We start from the raw sequence: 21,026 nt of genomic DNA, 5'->3' as shown, positions 1-21,026 counted from the left end.
CCCAGCGACATTAGCCCCGCCCATCGGTGACCTGTCACGTGATCGCGGGTTACCGATGCGTGGGCATGGCAACCCGGGGTCTGCAGCAGACCCCTGTGGTTGTCATGTCTTGCTTGCTATGAGCGCCACCTAGTGGTTGGCGCTCATAGCACATGAGCATTTCTGCTACATAGAGGCAATCTGCTCATCGCCTTTCTGAAGCCGAGCCGATCAGGTATCTGCAGCTTCTGGTCTCCTGTGGAGACTATTGAAGAGGCAGAAAGTGGAAAAAAATGTTTTTAAAAATATGAAAAAGGTAAAACAATATATAAAAGTTTAAATCGCCCCCTTTCTCCCCATTCAAAATAAAATAATAATAAAGAAAAAACACATATTTGGTATTGCTGCGTTCAGAATCGCCCATTGTATCAATATAAAAAAAAGAATTAATCCGATCGGTAAACGGCGTAACGAGAAAATTCTAAACGCCAGAATTATGTTTTTTGGTCGTCACAACATTGAAATAACGGGCGATCAGCTCGACACGCAAAAAATAAGCCCTCACTTGGCCCCAGATCCCGAAAAATGGAGACTCTACGGGTCTCGGAAAATGGCGCCATTTTTAGCAAACTTTGGATTTTTTTTTCACCACTTAAATAAAAAAGAACCTATACATGTTTGGTGTCTACAAACTCGTAATGACCTGGAGAATCATAATTGCAGGTCAGTTATTGCATTCAGTGAACGTGGTAAAAAAAAAAACAACCGTGGAATTGCATTTTTTGTTGCAATTTCACCGCGCTTGGAATTTTTTTCCCCGTTCTCCAGTACATGATATGGTAAAACCAGTGATGGCGTTTAAAAGTACAACTTGTCCCGCAAAAAATAAGCCCTCACATGGCAATATTGACCTAAAAATAAAAAGGCTATGGGTCTGGGAAGAAGGGGAGCAAAAAATGAAAATGCAAAAATGGAAAATGCTCCGGTCATTAAGGGGTTAAAAAGCCTCCCATGTAGAGGAGTTTTGTATCACTACCACTTAGCTAAAGGGACAAGATTAATCTATAAGTAAGAGGAGTGGAGTGGCCGATGGAAAAGGGAATAAACCAATCCCAGATTCAGAAGAACAGCGGCATTTACACCAAATAAATGTCACAGATTTATGACAAGTGACAGATCCTATTTAATGTGATTGTTTCTGTGACAAAACAGACATTTTCTGATGTTCTATAACTCCTTTCCATATAAATGTATTGTGGGCTGTAGATGGCACCGTGTATGCTATCATTGTAATCTCCATTACTGGATAGAATTAGAGGAGAAAGACTAAGGCTCGAAGCTGTGACAAAAAATTATCAAAAGTGACTGCAGATTTTATTTGTATTTTTTTTAGGCAAAAGGAGTTAATAACAGCGACCACCTGACCGGGGTCTTACATCTTCAAGCAACTATTCCCAATCATCCGGGGAATCTACAAGAAGAAATGTCTTGTTTGCAGCCACTGATTTCTCTGCCTCCATTCAGTCCACAGTTGTGGATTTGTCCGGCTGAATCTTCCATGAGGCTTTTCCTCTCCATCACTGACTGCGAGGATCCATCACATAACTGCCATAGATTCAGCTTATGTGCTCAGACATCACTGGGAGCCCCCCAGCAATGTATACATGACATTGCCAGAACAGACCACCCCACTGTATCCAGAGCTGATCACTCCGTACTAGGACCCTGTAATAGAAGTGGACGGCCCCCACACACAGGGAGCAGCTGTGGACGTGGTCCTGTGCCGGCTTCATTAGGGCAAGGTATATAGAGGATCTCATCTGTACCGAGAAGCCGGACGAGCAGTCCTGCAGCAGAAGTGACCGAACACTGCGAGGGTCAGTACCTAGGACCACCTCTTGGGAGGAGGAGGATGTCTTAATGAAGTATAAAAACTTAGGACACTATAGTCCTGATTGATCAATGCAATTATGCCAGAATTCTGGTGTAAATCACTTTGAAAAGTCACAATTTTTGTGCATTGTTGAGTTGATCAAAAATGTTGTGACGTTTGGTGTTTTCACGTCAGTTTTGCCCAGCTTCACCAAAATGGGCAGAGTTGGGGCAAGATGGAAGTGTGGCACCACAGCTTGTCTAATTCATGGCGAACTGTGGCTTCCCTTACACCAGAAATCTTACTCCAGTCCGTGACTGGAGTAAGATTTGTGGCAGGGTGCACGCACCACTTGTCAGAAGTGCATAATTCATGCGCCACTTAATGAATCTGGACCATCTGACTCCAGCACGCTCCCTCATCAAGAGCAGCTTGAATATGGCCAGTCTTAATGAATCCGTGTCCTAAGTGCTTTATTAGTTAAAGAATAACCGTTGTTTTAATTTTTGTTTTGTAAATTAATATTACACATGAAAATAAGTAATTTTATAATCTTATCAGAGAAGTCTTCTTTTTCCTGCTGGATTGATCTTTCAGTCTCAATTCGCGGTAACATCTGTAAAATCTGTATTCAGTGAAGACAAACTTTCCTATTAGTGAGATAGATGACAGTTAGTGCTATTAATACTCTTTAAAGAAGGAAGGGGAGGAGCTAGCGGAAGGGGGAGGAGCTAGCGGAAGGCACAGACCTTCTGCTGCAAGTTCTCCTGAAACCACAGTTACTTCTCCATGGAAGATTGCAGCTGGTGTTTATACATAGAATCCTAGAACATTAGAATTGGAGGAACCTCCAGGGTCCTAGTGTCCAACCCCTGCTCAATGCAGGATTCACTAAACCATCTCAGACAAATGTCTGTCCAGCCTCTGTTTGAAGACTTCCATTGAAGGAGAATTCACCACCTCTCGTGGCAGTCTGTTCCATTGAAGAACGCACCAAATCTGCAGCGTGTGCACACAGCCTTGTTGTTCTTCTGGTCACAGGCAGGTCTTTGCACAGTCCTGAATGATAAGTACAGCACATACACGCTAAGGCTATGTGCACACGTAGCAGATTTGATGCAGAGCGTTTTTGCCTCTCTCTGGCAGATTTACATGCAGATTTACATGCAGATTTACATGTATTTTTTCTGCCAGAGAGAAGTGTTTTTTCAGCGTTTTTTCAAGCACTTTTCCAAGTGATTTTGAGCATAACTTGGAAAAGTGCTTGACAAGTTGGTCACACAATATAAATCCATGCAACCGGCATGGATTTATATTGTGTGACCAACTTCGATGCTTTAAATGCTGCATCTATAGTAAAAAAAAAAAAAAAGAATTAAAAAGTTAAAAATAAAAAAAAACCTGTATACTCACCTCTCCAGTCTCCTCCCGGCGGCGTTCTCTCTCTTCAGCGTCCCGCGGTATACTGGCAGGATCTGCGGTGACGTCATTTAGTCAGCTGATGGTCACGTGACCATCACCTGACCTCTGACGTCAGCAGTCGCGTGACCATCAGCTGACTAAATGATGTCACCGCAGGTCCTGCAAGTACACCGCTGGACGGCGAGGAGAGAGGACGCCGCCGGGAGCAGACCGGAGAGGTGAGTATACAGGGTTTTTATTTTTAACTTATTTATTTCTTTTTTTCACCGCTTGGTAGCCGGGATGAAGAGGAGTTGTAGTCTCTTCTTCATCCTGGGTAGCACACGCACCCCGATTACGCTGCAAATTCTCGGCCATTGAATTTAATTGAAACGCAGCAAATCCACATATACCTGCGGGGTTGCTGCTTTTCAATGGCCGCGAATTTGCGGCGTAATCGCGGTAGAAATGGTCATGCTGCGTTTTGCAACGCAATGCGAATGCGACGCGCTAATTAGCGCATCATGTGCACAGCACATCCGAATTCACATTGCTTTGCATGGCAGACGGTTTTACAAGCGTTTTCATGGGCACATAGCCTAAGAGCGGGGAGCGGCTCTAGTGTCACCTGCTGGGATGGCACAATCACTGTCACCAGGATACAGGGGACATTATCAGAAAGGAGGAGATGACGTCTCTTCCCTCTCGCCTATCAGAGAATAGATTGCTGTATACGGGGGGCCTTATCCTTCTCTATTACACAGCACTCAGTTCCTAAAGGGAATGATTTGACCATAATACAATATATTTGAGTGGGGCCAGTGCTCCAGTTTTATGTTCATAATGTTGAATGGAGATTGATCAGTTCCAGTGTGTCTGAACAGGGTCCGAGCCCACATCTCCTGAGCTCAGGCTTTACACTGAGCATCACTGTCACGGACGTCAGATTAGAAGGGCATGGAGCACGATGTGGATGGTTGCCTCCGTATCCGCCATTACCTGGACTGCTAGCTTTACCTGGACACTCTGGATCAGCTCCTCCGTCTTGTCGAGACCTCTAAGGGCCTGTTCACACAAGCAGATAAAATATCATTCAGAGTTTCATCCAGAAAAGTGGGAGAATTCTTTTCTCACTTGTCATCCATGTGCAGTCCAGATCTAATCTGGCTTTTTAACCATTTACAGTTTCCAGGGCTACAGGATTGCAATGTATCTGTATAAGGCTGTGTGCCCACGTAGCGTTTTTCAAGCGTTTTTGATGCGGAATTTCCGCAGCGGAAACGCTTGTAAAACGCTTGGTAACCCGCACCCATGGTCCCCAATGGGATTCCGCAAGTTCTATGCACATGCTGCGGATTTTTCCGCAGCGTTTATGCTGCGTTCAAAAATCCGCAGCATGTCAATTAATTTTGCGTTTCCGCAAGCAGAATTGCCTTTGTCCAATGCATAAAAAACGCAAGGCAATTCCGCATGTGGAAAACGCGTGATAAACGCGCGATAAACGCGTGCGGAATTCCGCATGCGTTTTTCCGGGAGAGGACTTGCAGAAATGAAGCAGAAATTTTCTGCTTCATTTCTGCAACGTGGGCACATAGCCTAAAGCAGATTTTTTCTGTACCCATAGACTTGAATGGGTGAATCTTGTCTGACGGATGAAACGAGGACATGCTGCCATTTTCTTTCTTTATTTTTTGCTCACACACAGATTCGATCAGTGACAAAAAAAAAAAAATGACTCCTCTGCACTTTCCCATTGAATAGCATTGGTCTGAGTGCTGTCCATTTGTTCCACAGACAACTTTCCTACTGAAAATACATTCGTGTGAACGAGTCCTAAGAAACATATTGTAATTGGTTATTAGATGTTGACTGAAGTTTGGCTCTGAAAATGCAGGGCTCTTAAAGACGTTCTCTAATACTTTAATGCAGATGATTTATGCATAAAATAGGTGGTCTATATCAGATGGTTGTAGGTCCGACTCTTGGCTCCCCACCAATAAGTTGTTTATAGCTCTGGCAACGGCCGGATGTAACTTGTGCACAGAGCGCACCCCAGTGGCCACTGCCTGGTGCTGCAGATCACCTCCGGTACTCCTCAATAGCTGGTCTGCACCCGGCAGCGGCCGCAGTGTACGGAGCGGTTTTGTTCCACTTTGAACATTGCCTGCATCTTGCCAGAGGTGATGGCGGCTGATCATCGGGGGGCCGATGGTTGGACCCCCACCTATCTTATATTAATGACCTATCCAGTGGAGTATAAAAGTGTTTGATAACTCCTTTTACAATCTTGTTTCCATACCATTGTCTTATACAGCGTGTATCTGTGTTCTTGCTGTAACCAGATCGGCCTGACCTCTGATGGTTCTTCTAGGCCTCTATTACAGCTCTTACAGCCCCAGCATGCATCATTTGTGCTGGAGAGGAATATGAAGACGCAGGAGCAAATAGAAGAACAATTAGGAAAGCTTGGATTATTAGAAGAGCAAAAAATGCTCATAGTGGAGGTGAGCCTATTATTATTATTATTTTATTTTTTTTAACTTTCATTTTTTTATTTTTAGGACATTTGTTTCCTCTCTTCAGAAAATAACAGTAGATAAGATTGATTAAAGCTTCTGGAAAGGTGTTCAATAACGTCTGATCAGGTGGCTGGTTTGTAATGGTTGTCCCATCTTACCAATCCCTCTCTCCTGCGGTGAATGTGACATTGTGGGATGAATATATATATATGTATATGTGTATGTGTGAAAAGTTGTTTGCCCCTTCCTGATTTCTAATTCTTTTGCATGTTTGTCATACTTAAATATTTCAGATCTCAAAACAAATTTTAATATTAGACAAAGATAACACAAGGAAACACAAAATGCAGTTTTTAAATGAAGATCCTAATTATTAAGGGAAAAAGAAATCCAAACCTACAGGGCCCTGTGTGAAAAAGTGATGGCCCTCTAAACCTAATAACTGGTTGAAGCACCCTCAGCAACAACAACTACAATCAAGTGTTTGGGATAATTGACAATGAGTCTGTTACAACACTCTGGAGGAATTTTTGCCCACTCATCTTTGCAAAATTGTTGTAATTTAGCCACATTGGAGGGTTTCTGAGCATGAACCGCTTTCTTAAGGTCAGGACTTTGACTAAGGCTGTGTGCCCACGATGCGTTTTTGGTGCATATTTTGGTGCATATTTGCAGCGCGTAAACGCTCCAGAAACGCATTGCATACCTTATCCCATGACTTCCTATGACATTCTGCAAGTTCTGTGCACATGGTCCGTATTTTTTCTGCGCAGATTTTACTCGCAGAAAAAATACGGACATGACCAATTTTTGTGCATTTCTGCATACGTATTTGCCTATACAATGCATTGGAAAAACGCATGGCAAATACGCATGCAAATACAATTTCTGCTTCATTTCTGCATCGTGGGCACTAAGCCTAAGCCACTGCAAAGTCTTAATTTTGTTTTCCTTAAGCCATTCAGAGGTGGACTTACTGCTGTGTTTTGGATCATTGTCCTGCTGCATAACCCAAGTGCACTTCAGCTTGAGGTCATGAACAGATGGCCGGACATTCTCTTTCAGGATTTTTTGTTTAACCAGCAGAATTCATGGTTCCATTTACCACAGTAAGTCTTCCAGGTCCTGAAGCAGCAAAACAGTCCCAGACCATCACAATACCGCCACCATATTTTACTGTTGGTATGATGTTCCTTTTTTGAAATGCAGTGATAGTTCTACGCCAGATGTAATGGGACATACACCTTCCAAAAAGTTCAACTTTTGTCTTGTCAATCCACAGAGTATTCTCCCCAAAGTCTTGGCGATCATCAAGATTTTTTGTGCCAAAACTGAGATGAGCCTTTATGTTCTTATTGCTCAGCAGTGGTTTTCGTCTTGGAACTCTGCTATGCGTGTCATTTTTGCCCAGTCTCTTTCTTATGGTGGAGTCATGAACACTGACCTTAACTGAGGCAAGTGAGACCTGCAGTTCTCTGGATGTTGTTGTGGGGTCTTTTGTGACCTCTTGGATGAGTCTTTGCTGCGCTCTTGGGGTAATTTTGATCAGCCGGCCACGCCTAGGAAAGTTCACCAAACCACAGTTAATTTATGTTTTAAGGAGGGAGGGGGATCACTTTTTCACTCAGGCCCCTGTAGGTTTGGATTTCCTTTTCCCTTAATAATAAAAACCTTCCTTTTAAAAACTGCATTAAGTGTTTCATTGTGTTATCTTTGTCTAATATTTAAATTTGTTTTGTGATCTGAAACATTTAAGTGTGACAAATATGCAAGGAAAGGGGCAAACACTTTTTCACACCAGAGTATGTATATGTGTGTGTGTGTGTATGTATATGTGTATATCTAATATATATAATCGTCTTATCCCGTCTGTCTGTCCAGGAAATCCCGCGTCGCTGATTGGTCTGGTCCTCAGTAATACGGTTCGCCAATCAGCGATATTGGCGCCAAATTTAAACACCGCTGTGCTGATTGCGCCCGGTGTACCGCATACATATTCTAGAAAACCCGATGAGTTTGAATCGGGCCACCATCTAGTGTGTATATACAGTGCCTACAAGTAGTATTCAACCCCCTGCAGATTTAGCTGGTTTGATAAGATGCAAATAAGTTAGAGCCTTCAAACTGCAAACGAGAGTAGGTTTTATGAACAGAAGCATAAATCTTACAAACCAAAAAGTTATGTTGCTCAGTTGAATTTTATTAATTTTTAAGCATAAAAGTGTGGGTCAATTATTATTCAACCCCTATGTTTAATATTTTGTGGAATAACCCTTGTTTGCAATTACAGCTAATAATCGTCTTTTATAAGACCTGATCAGGCCGGCACAGGTCTGTGGAGTTATCTTGGCCCACTCCTCCATGCAGATCTTCTCCAAGTTATCTAGGTTCTTTGGGTGTCTCATGTGGACTTTATTCTTGAGCTCCTTCCACAAGTTTTCAATTGGGTTAAGGTCAGGAGACTGACTAGGCCACTCCAACACCTTGACTTTTTCCCTCTTGAACCAGGCCTTGGTTTTCTTGGCTGTGTGCTTTGGGTCGTTGTCTTGTTGGAAGATGAAATTACGACCCATCTTAAGATCCTTGATGGAGGAGCGGAGGTTCTTGGCCAAAATCTCCAGGTAGGCCGTGCTATCCATCTTCCCATGGATGCGGACCAGATGGCCAGGCCCCTTGGCAGAGAAACAGCCCCACAGCATGATGCTGCCACCACCATGCTTGACTGTAGGGATGGTATTCTTGGGGTCGTATGCAGTGCCATCCAGTCTCCAAACGTCACGTGTGTGGTTGGCACCAAAGATCTCGATCTTGGTCTCATCAGACCATAGAACCTTGAACCAGTCTGTCTCAGAGTCCTCCAAGTGATCATGAGCAAACTGTAGACGAGCCTTGACATGACGCTTTGAAAGTAAAGGTACCTTACGGGCTCGTCTGGAACGGAGACCATTGCGGTGGAGTACGTTACTTATGGTATTGACTGAAACCAATGTCCCCACTACCATGAGATCTTCCCGGAGCTCCTTCCTTGTTGTCCTTGGGTTAGCCTTGACTCTTCGGACAAGCCTGGCCTCGGCACGGGAGGACACTTTCAAAGGCTGTCCAGGCCGTGGAAGGCTAACAGTAGTTCCATAAGCCTTCCACTTACGGATGATGCTCCCAACAGTGGAGACAGGTAGGCCCAACTCCTTGGAAAGGGTTTTGTACCCCTTGCCAGCCTTGTGACCCTCCACGATCTTGTCTCTGATGGCCTTGGAATGCTCCTTTGTCTTTCCCATGTTGACCAAGTCTGAGTGCTGTTCACAAGTTTGGGGAGGGTCTTAAATAGTCAGAAAAGGCTGGCAAAAGAGATCTTTAATCCACACATGTGAAGCTCATTATTCTTGGTGCCTGAACTACTTCTTAATACTTTAGGGGGACCAAACAGAATTCTTGTGGTTTGAGGGGTTGAATAATAAATGACACTCTGAATTAACTTTTAACGTTTTAAAAAAAAAAAAAAATTTGCTGCAGTGCATTTCCCACTTCCAGGCTGATCTACAGTACAAATGTCACAATGCCAAGTTAATTCCGCATGTGTCAACCAGCTAAATCTGCAGGGGGTTGAATACTACTTGTAGGCACTGTGTATATGTATATATATATATATATATATATATATATATATATATACACACACAGTACAGACCAAAAGTTTGGACACACCTTCTCATTTAAAGATTTTTCTGTATTTTCATGACTTTGAAAATTGTACATTCACACTGAAGTCATCAAAACTATGAATTAACACATGTGGAATTATATACTTAACAAAAAAGTGTGAAACAACTGAAATTATGTTTTATATTCTAGGTTCTTCAAAGTAGCCACCTTTTGCTTTGATGACTGCTTTGCACACTCTTGGCATTCTCTTGATGAGCTTCAAGAGGTAGTCACTGGAAATGGTTTAAACTTCACAGATGTGCCCTATCAGGTTTAATAAGTGGGATTTCTTGCCTTATAAATGGGGTTGGGACCATCAGTTGTGTTGTGCATTAGTCAGGTGATAGTCCTACTGAATAGACTGTTAGCTGCTTTTTTCTTGCCATAATACAAATTCAAAGTAAAGAAAAACGAGTGGCCATCATTATTTTAAGAAATGAAGGTCAGTCAGTCTGAAAAATTGGGCAAACTTTGAAAGTGTCCCCAAGTGCAGTTGGAAAAACCATCAAACGCTACAAAGAAACTGTCTCACTTGAGGACCGCCCCAGGAAAGGAAGACCAAGAGTCACCTCTGCTTCTGAGGATAAGTTTATCCGAGTCACCAGCCTCAGAAATTGCAGGTTAACAGCATCTCCGATTAGAGACCAGGTCAATGCCACACAGAGTTCTAGCAGCAGACACATCTCTACAACAACTGTTAAGAGGAGACTTTGTGCAGCAGGCCTTCATGGTAAAATAGCTGCTAGGAAACCACTGCTAAGGACGGGTAACAAGCAGAAGAGACTTGTTTGGCCTAAAGAACACAAGGAATGGACATTAGACCAGTGGAAATCTGTGCTTTGGTCTGATGAGTCCAAATTTGAGATCTTTGGTTCCAACCACCGTGTCTTTGTGCGACGCAGAAAAGGTGAACGGATGGACTCTACATGCCTGGTTCCCACCGTGAAGCATGGAGGAGGAGGTGTGATGGTGTGGGGGTGCTTTGCTGGTGACACTGTTGGGGATTTATTCAAAATTGAAGGCATACTGAGCAAGCATGGCTACCACAGCATCTTGCAGCGGCATGCTATTCCATCCATTTTTCGTTTAGTTGGACCTTCATTTATTTTTCAACAGGACAATGACCCCAAACACACCTCCAGGCTGTGTAAGGGCTATTTGACCAAGAAGGAGAGTGATGGGGTGCTACGCCAGATGACCTGGCCTCCACAGTCACCAGACCTGAACCCAATTGAGATGGTTTAGGGTGAGCTGGACCGCAGAGTGAAGGCAAAAGGGCCAACAAGTGCTAAGCATCTCTGGGAACTCCTTCAAGATTGTTGGAAGACCATTTCCGGTGACTACCTCTTGAAACTCATCAAGAGAATGCCAAGAGTGTGCAAAGCAGTCATCAAAGCAAAAGGTGGCTACTTTGAAGAACCTAGACTATAAGACATATTTTCAGTTGTTTCACACTTTTTTGTTAAGGATATAATTCCACATGTGTTAATTCATAGTTTTGATGCCTTCAGTGTGAATGTACAATTTTCATAGTCATGAAAATACAGAAAAATCTTTAAATGAGAAGGTGTGTCCAAACTTTTGGTCTGTACTGTACACACACACCACACACACACCGCACACACACACACACACACACACCACACACACCACACACCCTGTTTTAAACAGCAAGTCAGTTAAGAACTAGCAAGCCTTCTTCCAGGTAGTCCTCCATATTGATTAGCTCTGTATAACTCCGCTCACAGCACTGATTGGCAGCAGTACAGAAAGCTGTCAGTGGCATGGACCGTGTTATACAGAGCTCAGCATTTAAAAAAATATATATATATATATTGGTAGATCTGCAGCAGCTAAAACCCCAATTTTATCAAAACTACAGCAAACACCCCAGCAAGTTAAACATTGCTGGAAACAAGGTCCCTGCCTCTACATCATGTTGCGGTGGCATAAGCTGGTGACAGATTCCCTATAACTGCAGAGAATATTTCCACTGCTCCACAGCTCAGTGGTGGATGTGTTTTACACCCCTACTGCCGATGCTTGGCATTGTGATCTTAGGCTTAAAGAAGCTGTTTGACCATGGAGACCAATTTCAAGCTTCATATTCACAATTCTTTAAAACGTAAGAACTTTCTATTACTACTTATATTTGAAAATGGCATGGCTGTGTGCTTGACTTTTCGCATCTGTTTGCAATAGATGTAGTCGAAATACTAACTAGAAAAATTAGGAATATTGGTCATCTACTTTTGGCCATATAGGGTCTACCTTCAGTAAACCTATTACAAAATACTTTTGACTGTAGCACTTAATTTTTTAGGCTGGTCCTTCAGATGGATGGAAAAAATAAAAAAAGTCTACATGATCAATAAAGAGACTGAAGAAGCTGGAATGCCCCAGAAAAGAATGAAGTGTTTACCTTCAATGTAAAGTGGTTCCACAACATCGTGATTAATGAGCTCAAAGTTCTCATGGCCAATCCAGTGCTCCACATTTCTTTTCCTACCAGTAAAAAAGTTGTCTACTACTGTAACCTCATGGCCATCCATCATAAGCTTGTCTGTGAGATGAGACCCAACAAAACCAGCACCTCCTGTTATCTGCAAACACAATTTGACAAATATGATTTCAATGAACAAAAAAAAAATTATTCAATTTGAGTGACAATATTATATTATCTAGCTGCTGTTTGATCTCAGTCCACAGCTCCTGTGCGTTATGGTAGTTGTCCCCCAGACCAGAGGCATATCTAGGGGAAGGTAGCCAGGGCATGTGCCCCAAGCGCAGCTGGCAAGGGGGCGCAGTCGGGCAGCCTAATGCGGTGGTCTAATCTTCGCCGGTGGCCGCACAGAACATGCAACCCGCTGGCTCCCAGTGAACAATTGAAGTTCTCACCGCTGGGTCAGAGCGATGCCAGCAGCGCGATCAGACCATGTGATCATGCTGCTAGCGTCATTCACCGGTGCTGAGAAATGTGAAGAACATTGGTGGAAAATGCTCCACAGCAGTTGAGCTGAAGACACCGAAGATTAAATGTAATGAGGGGCTGGGGGATATTTACTGTGTGGGAGGGGGGTATACCATGTGTGTTGGGGATATTTACTGCATGTCGGGGGGTATACTATCTGTGTTGGGGATATTTACTGCATGTCAGGGGGTATATACTGTTTGGGAATGATTTAGTGTAATGGAGCTGGGTAAGATTTACTGTGTGAAGGGGGAAATTTAGTGTAACGAGGCTAGGGGAGATTTACTGTGTGTAGGACATTTAGTGTAACAGGGGTGGGGATGATTTGAGGACACAAGTTTGGGGAGCAAGGATGGGACCGCTGCAGACATAATATGAGTGGCGGGAGACATTTGAAGACACAATATGAGGATCAAGGGGTGAAATGGGGGGCATGTATGGGGGAGGGGGGGATCGGTGCAAACACAGTATGGTGAGTGGGGAAGATGTGTGGGGAGGCCGTATGGAAAAAGAGAGGTTAAATGTATGAGATGGGAAGGGGAGATGTGTGAGGGAATAGTGCGAGGAGACAGTATGGGGGGAGAAAAATGTGAGTGGGCACTGAATAAAGACTGAATAGTGTGTATGTGGAGGGGTAGCATGGGGGGACATTGTAAGGGCACAGCCAGGAGCGGACAGTATACCAAGGAGAGGGAGTGTGATGAGTGGGCACAGTATAGAGACTGTCGTATACAGGGGACAGTGAGAGGACAGTGTGAAGAGGGGGCCCAGTATGGAAAGGAGAGGACAGTGTGAAGAGGGGGCCCAGTATGGAAAGGAGAGGGCAGTGTGGGGAGCATGTACCATAAGAGGCACAGTGTGTGGGCCATATTTTGTGCAGAGAATATAGTGAGGGGCAATTATTTATTCAGGGGCTCAGCATAGGACAGATATTTTTATTCAGGAGCTATATAATAAGGGCATTGTGTATGTGCTGCAGAAGACCTGAGAAGATGGAAGGCTGCCGAGACGAGCTGTGGATGAGAAAAGTCATCATGGCGTCTCGACAAAATTAAGAAGAAAAGGAAGAGGATGACTCCAGAGACGTCATCTATTAAGTACCTGGATGTAAAAGCTTTTTGTGACACCACGGCCACGTCCCCCATTTGATGCTCTCATTTTTTGGAACTGGTTTTTCTAAACACTACTCGTAAAGAGATGGCAGAAGAATAGATTTATTTGCAACACTACGAGAAAGCACACAGTGGTCCTGAAAAATTATTTCTATGGCCTATAAATGGCAACGAGCTGGCTAATGCCAATTATGTATTTCCCAGACAACTAGAAAACACACACACACAGACTTCAAAAAATTATTTATTTGGCCTTTGAATGATGAGATGGCTGATCCAATTATTTATTTCCAAGACTACTAGAAAACACACAGCGGTCCTGAGAAATTATTTCTTGGGCCTAGAAATGGCAACAAGACAGCTGATGCCAATTGTTTATTTCCAAGACTGCTAGAAAACACAGAGACTTAAAAAGGCACAGTACTCTCACAGACGGGGGTGTGGGGGAGGGGAGAGTATACATGGCGGCTTAAAGGCACAGTACACACAGTGGCTAGTTTGCAGAGTGCACAGTCAGAATCTGTCCATCACTCCAGCTGCATCCTATCCCTACACTAATGAGGGCATAATTGCGACACTCGTAATGAGGCCATTATACAGGCCGGGTCACGTGCTGCGCTGGCCAATCACAGCCATGCTAATACTTTCAACAAGCTTTATTAGACTGGCGAACCCGAACAGGAAACTGGACGTATAGTAAAATGTCAGTGTTTGGGGCTCGGTACGGACCCCGAACTTTACCTTTCGGGTTCACTCATTCCAAATTGCCAGGTCACTTTTACTGTAAAATTAATATGGTAATAAACTCCAAAACAATTGTGGAATTGCACTTTTTTTGCAATTTCAACGCACTTGGAATTTTTTTCCCACTGCAATACCTCAGAACGTGACACTGATCACATTTAAAAAATGAGGCCAGGCCATTAACCTACAAAGTGGCTCGGTCCTTAAGGGGTTAATCTAGTGGACTCAATAGTTTTTCCCCTTTATTTATCCGGCACCGTTATAAACCTTCATCACAAACTTACTGTTTTAGAAAACTACATAACATTTTCGCCACTTTAACCATTTCAAATCTGTTGTCCCATCAGCCAAAATTGCACAAAAAATATGGCATCTTGTAGAGTATTAGTTACAGAAGAAATAAGTCTACATACCCCTGTTAAAATGCCAGGACTTTGTCATGAAAAAAAAATTATACTAAGAAGAAATAATTAATTTCAGAACTTTTTCCAACTTTAATGTTGCCCATAATCTGCACAAATTCATTCAGAAACAAACTGAAATAATATTGAGGGCGAAATAAAACTAAATTAATGTGGTTGTATAAGTGTGAACACCCTCTAACAACTCGGGATGTGATTGTGTTAAAAATTAGCAAATCACATTTAAACTCATGTTAAATAGTAGTCCGTACACGGCTGACTATGTTTAGTTATTCTGATTAACCGCATATAATCTTGTAGGATTTTCCTGACATTTTCTTACTTGCATTTAACAGAAAAGGCCATGGTCTGTAAACCGCTTGCAAGACAGCAAAGGGATCTCATTGTTGAAAGTTACCAGTCAGAAGGTGGGTATAAAAATAAATAAATTCCAAGATATTAGAACCATGGAACATTGATGAAGACAGTAATCAAGATGTGGCTTAAATTGTCACAACAGTTACATTACCTAGAACTGAACGTGCCTCAAATATTAATAAAAATACTAGAAGAAAATTGGTCTGGAACGCTGTCAAGAGGAGAACTGCAACATTAAAGGAGCTGCAAGAAATTTTGGAAAATACTGGTTGTCTACTGAATTATGACAACAATCTCCAGTATTCTTCATATGTCTGGCCTGTGGGAAAGGGTGGCAAGATGGAATCGTTTTCTTAGAAAGAAAAATCATTAAAGCCCCAACTTGTTTTTCCAAAACCAATGCGCGCTTATGCTGTGATCAGTCAGTCAGATTGACTGACTGATCACAGCACCCTGAGTCCGGGGGCTGATGGCATAGGTCCCCGCACCTCTTCCCGTGCCACCCAGCCATCAGTGACAGCTGTCGGCACTGAACTGTCACTGCGTTTTTACATGCAGTGACTGTTTAAAGTCATGACGGACATAGCATGTCATGGTGCCAGAAGTGACACCCGCTCATGATGTGCTATGTCCATCATTAGTTGTAAAGGGCTTAAAGGGGTTGTCCAGTACTTTATTATTGGTGATCTATCCTTAGGATAGGTCATCAATATCAGATTGACCTGACAGCTATCGATCAGTTTTGTGTGTCGGTGGCTGGAAGGGAATAGTTTCGAAGCAGAACAGCAGAGCTCCGCCAACCAAATAGTGATTGACTGCGACCGAATACTTCACATCCGCTGCTATTCAAATAAATAGAAGTAGGTTGGCAGCATCCCACTGTGTATGAAATGCAATGTTTCACTCCACACAATTATCACCTGTGGGGACAAGATGTAAACAGTTAATTGGTGGGGTGTCAAGCCCCTACCTATTTTATATTGATGACTTACCTATTGGATATTGGAGCTATTGGATATGTCATCAATATAAAGTTACCAGACAGTTCCTTTAAGAAAATAGTTTTCACTTACTCAAAGAGCAATGTAAATTTATATAGACAAGAAAAGCACCAGTTAAATATTATTTATTTTATTAAAATAGCATATTCAACCACCATAAACTGATAATACTTTATTTTCTTTATCCAAGAATACACTTAACAACACAATAGTGACTCAAAATATTCTTATTTATCAGAGCTGCTTTCAAATTGAAATGTACAGCTTTGTGAACATTGAGGAGAACAAAGATAAGGTTTAAGTAACAAAAAAAGACAAAGCTTTCCCACATGTTTTCCCACTCTTCAGGAGTATATCTAAATTGGCAGTATGAAAGAGTGGACCCTTACAAGACTGCCCCAATGTAATGCATAGAGTACATACCATATTAATGGACCTACCATATTCTTTAAACATATATAAATAAATTGGCATTTTTATTTCCATGTCTGCTTCAGCTTCAAAAAGAAACTAGTAATTTAAACCCGTTGTATTCGGCAGAGTCTGAAAGGACTAAATGGTGATTCTTAGCTGGCCCCACCACCAGCAATAGGGCTGACCTGTCCTCAGACAGTTGTCAAAAACAGTCACGGCAAGATATATAAAATGTGGAGATTTCCATGTATTTCCTACTCTACTGTACATAGAAAGACATCTTTAAAAAGTGCAAGGCAATGTTTGCAGTTCTCAAATGTTATTAGGCACATCCATTCCTTTAAAGCAAGCTTCATAGGGAAATTCCAGTTTTATTCTTCATGATAGCCCCTCAGAAGTCTCTATTTTCTTGTAAAAGAAACAAGGGGAAAGGGAGAACAAAAATTACATCCTGTAAACCATCAAGATAGCCCCTCTTCTTCACGGAGTGTTCAGTTATGTCGCATTCTACCTTTTTTTATTCTCTCCGGTTTTGGCTTGGGTATATATTGGTTATTTGCTTGGTATTCAAGTTCTTTACTAAAGTAGTGAATTGTTTTATTCAAGCCTTCCTCTAGTGGAACCTGAGAAGAGAGAATAGCAAGAAAAACCATGTTACCGTAGCTTTCTGAACTTACACCAAAGTCAACAAGAACAATCTAAAAAAAAAATAGATTAATAGTATATATATGAAATGATATAATATATAACTAGTGTTGAGCATTCCGATACTGAAATATCGAGTATCGGCCGATATTCGCGGTATCGGAATTCCGATACTTAATTCCGATACTTTTACAATATCGAATACCGGAATCGGAAGTTCCCATAATGCCTGCGCTCTGCAGTGTCTCTGAAGTATGACAAGCTGGATGGCAGCGCTCAGCTGAGATCCAGCCTGTCATCAGAATGCCATCCCAGCGTGGGAGAATTCTCCTGATTGTTTAATAGCCGGCGGGCGGTAAAAAGCCGCCGGCTTTTAAACAATCACACAGCCCCATACTGCTTCCCCGCAGCCTCCCACCCCGCAGCACCAAGGAGCGGGGAGCGAAGGACCCGGGCAGGGAAGCCGGCAGTGAAAAGACTTCACCGCCGGCTTTCCCGTTCTGTGCTGCGCTTTCCCGCCGGTTATTTCAAATGAACAGCTGAGGTATCAGGTGATGCTGATCAGCTGTTCATTTGAAGTAGCCGCGGTGCCCTCAGAGGGTTCACGTGAGTTCATGCTTGACTGCATTGCATGAACTCACATGAACTTTCCCACGGCCGCACAGGTCAGCCTCACCTCCCAGACGATCAGCCCGTCATGATTGGTGTGTGTGGGTGTCTGTGCGAGTGTGTGCGGGGTGTCTGTGCGATGTGTGCGGGTGTGTGCGATGTGTGCGGGTGTGCGCGGTGTCTGTGCGATGTCTGCGGTGTCTGTGCGATGTCTGCGAGTGTGTGCGGTGTCTGTGCGATGTCTGCGAGTGTCTGCGGTGTCTGTGAGATGTCTGCGAGTGTGTGCGGTGTCTGTGCGATGTCTGCGGGTGTGTGCATGCAGGCAGACATAGGCCAATGTGACACTACTACTCCCATCGGCCTATGTCTGTCCCCTGTCCACTCGTGCCAGCAGGATCAGCTCGATGGGAGCAGTAGTTCCCATCAGCCTGATCCTGCTATATAAATTTCCCTACTGTGTCCCCAATAAATTTTAAATACATGTCATTGGTGGCCAGTGGTTACCTACAATAAATTAGTTCATACATTACCTGTCCCCGCCGATCGCCACCTAAAATAAAGTAAAAAATAAAAAACTACACCTATACTCACCTAGACACCTAATTCCCCGAAGCCATCGATCTCCTGTAATAAAATATAAAATAATAAACCACAACCTTATCCTTACCCCTCCGTAGTAGTCCACGAGTGTCCCACGAAGATCTCCAGTTTAGAGCAGCCACATAGAATGTGACCGCTCTGAACCGCTGCCGCCGCTAGAATGATGGGGCCGTAAAGCAGCCCCGTCATTGCATAAGCGGGTTCGCCGGAGTTCAGGCAGCGCTGCTCCGGTTAGCTCCTTTACGGCCCTGCTGTATCGTGAGAAATTCCCACGGTACAGCAGTGCGGTAAAGGAGGTCTCCGGAGCTGCGCTGCCTGAATGCACTCCGGTGACCTCAGTCAGGGGCTCCCGCTGCCGGGAGCGGACGTGTTCCCGGCAGTGTGAGCTTACAGCAGCCATGCACAGCTGTCACCATCTCCAGATGTGACAGCTGTGCATGGGAGATCAGCGCAGGAACGTGGACAGGTAACTATTTTTTTTTTAGTAAACTAAGAATTAAATAAAATTGTGTGTTTTATTTCAAATAAATTATTTTTTTCTGGGTGTAGTGTGTTTTTTCTTTTTAACACTTTGTAGGTTAGTAATGGGGGTGTCTTATAGACGCCCATCATTACTAACCTGGGCTTCATGGCAGCTGGCGCTGACATGAACCCCACCACTATTACCCCCTGCCACCGCACCAGGGCAGCGTGGAAGAGCGAGGCTAAGTGCCAGAGTTGGCGCATCCTATGGATGCGCCATTTCTGGGGCGGCTGACGGCTGGTGTTTCTAGCCTGGGAGGGGGCCAATATTCATGGCACCCTCCCTGGGCTATTAATATCAGCCCCCAGCTGTCTGCCTAGCCTTTGCTAGCTATTAAATAGGGGGGACCCCACGTCATTTTTTTTGGGGGGGGTCCCCCATTTTAATAGCTAGTAAAGGCTAGGTATTCAGCTGGGGGCTGATATTAGTAGTCTGGGAAGCTCCGTGGGTATTACCCCCTTCCCAGGCTTCAAACATCTGCCCCAGCCGTCTGCTTAACCTCCGCTAGAGCCTAAAATTATGGGGAGCCCCACGCCAATTTTTTTTAAATAAATCCTTTATTTTAACACTAAATGACATTTGAGGAGTTAATAAAGATGCAGTCCCTAAATTATTATTTATTTTTTAATTGATTTTTCCCAAAAATTTTGACGTGGGCTTTGCCATATTTTTGTATGCCAGCCAGGTACAGCATCCAGCTTCTATGAACGCGCCATTTTCCGGGGTGGCTGCGGACTGCAATTTGCACCGGGGGGGGAAAGCAGAAAGCTTGGGCCTCCCTGCGCTGCAGATTCCAGCCCCCAGCTGCCTAGTTGTACCTGGCTGGACACAAAAATAGGGAGAAGCCCCACGTATTTTTTTTTTTAAATTATTTCATGAAATTCATGAAATAATAAAGAAAGAAAGGGCTTCCCTATATTGTTGTGTCCGGCCGGGTACAAATAGGCAGCTGGTGGTTGGGCGCAGCCCGTTCCTGCCTGCTGTACCTGGCTGGACACAAATATAGTGCGAAGCCCCACGTCAATTTTTTTTTAATTATTTCAGGAAATTCATGAAATAATTTAAAAAAAAAATACGTGGGGCTTCGCCCTATTTTTGTGTCCAGCCAGGTACAACTAGGCAGCTGGGGGCTGGAATCTGCAGCGCAGGGAGGCCCAAGCTTTCTGGGCCCCACCCGCTGCAAATTGCAGTCCGCAGCCGCCCCGGAAAATGGCGCGTTCATAGAAGCGCCATCTTCTGGCGCTGTACCCAACTCATCCAGGGCCCTGGTGCGGTGGCTCACTGGGTAATAAAGGGGTTAAGGCCAGCTTGGCATTATCAGCTGGCCCTAAGCCCGAAATTCATGGGGTCACGCCAATATTAGACATGACCACCATGAATTTCTAGTAAAGTATTTAAAAAAAACACAACACCCAGAATAAAGTCCTTTAATTGAAATAAACACACAATTCTTTATTGTTCTAAATTAAACTATACTTACCATCACGTCCATTCCAGCTGAAGCCAACGATCTCCTGCAATAAAAGAAAAATAATAAAGCAACCTCATCTTTACCTTTCCATGGTTCCCACGACAGCTTCAGCTCTGCTACATCGAGATGACAGGCTGGACCGCAGCAGAACGCTACCATCCAGCCTGTCATCCCGCAGACACTGAGAAGCGCAGGCATGCTTGCGCTCCTCAGTGTCTCTCTGTGACGGCATAAAGATGAGCCGAGGTCATGTCCAATGAACTCAGCTCACCTCATGCACGTCACTGACAGCGTGGGAAAATTCTCCTGCACTCAGCGCTTCAGCGTGAGAATTTTCCCACGCTGTCAGTGACGTGCATGAGGTGAGCTGAGTTCATTGGACATGAACTCGGCTCATCTGGATGCCGTCACAGAGAGACACTAAGGAGCGCAAGCATGCCTGCGCTTCTCAGTGTCTGCGGGATGACAGGCTGGATGGCAGCGTTCTGCTGCGGTCCAGCCTGTCATCTCGATGTAGCTGAGCTGGAGCTGTCCTGGGAACCATGGAAAGGTAAGGATGAGGTTGCTTTATTATTTTTCTTTTATTGCAGGAGATCGTTGGCTTCAGCTGGAATGGGCGTGATGGTAAGTATGGTTTAATTTAGAACAATAAAGAATTGTGTGTTTATTTCAATTAAAGGACTTTA

At 43.7% G+C, this 21,026-nt stretch overlaps 1 pseudogene; it reads right to left on the bottom strand.

Annotated features, from left to right (window-relative positions):
• Positions 1-16,337: 16,337 nt before the first annotated feature.
• LOC141203879 (UDP-glucuronic acid decarboxylase 1-like) overlaps positions 16,338-21,026 on the bottom strand; it is a 1,228,705-nt pseudogene continuing 1,224,016 nt past the window's right edge.

Source organism: Phyllobates terribilis, unplaced genomic scaffold (genome assembly GCF_046119375.1).
Source record: "Phyllobates terribilis strain yellow unplaced genomic scaffold, ASM4611937v1 Scaffold_125__1_contigs__length_5108534, whole genome shotgun sequence".
NCBI classification, from domain to species: Eukaryota; Metazoa; Chordata; class Amphibia; order Anura; family Dendrobatidae; genus Phyllobates; species Phyllobates terribilis.
The sequence above is the reverse complement of the archived record's forward strand: the minus strand, read 5'-3'. Positions and strand labels throughout refer to the sequence as shown.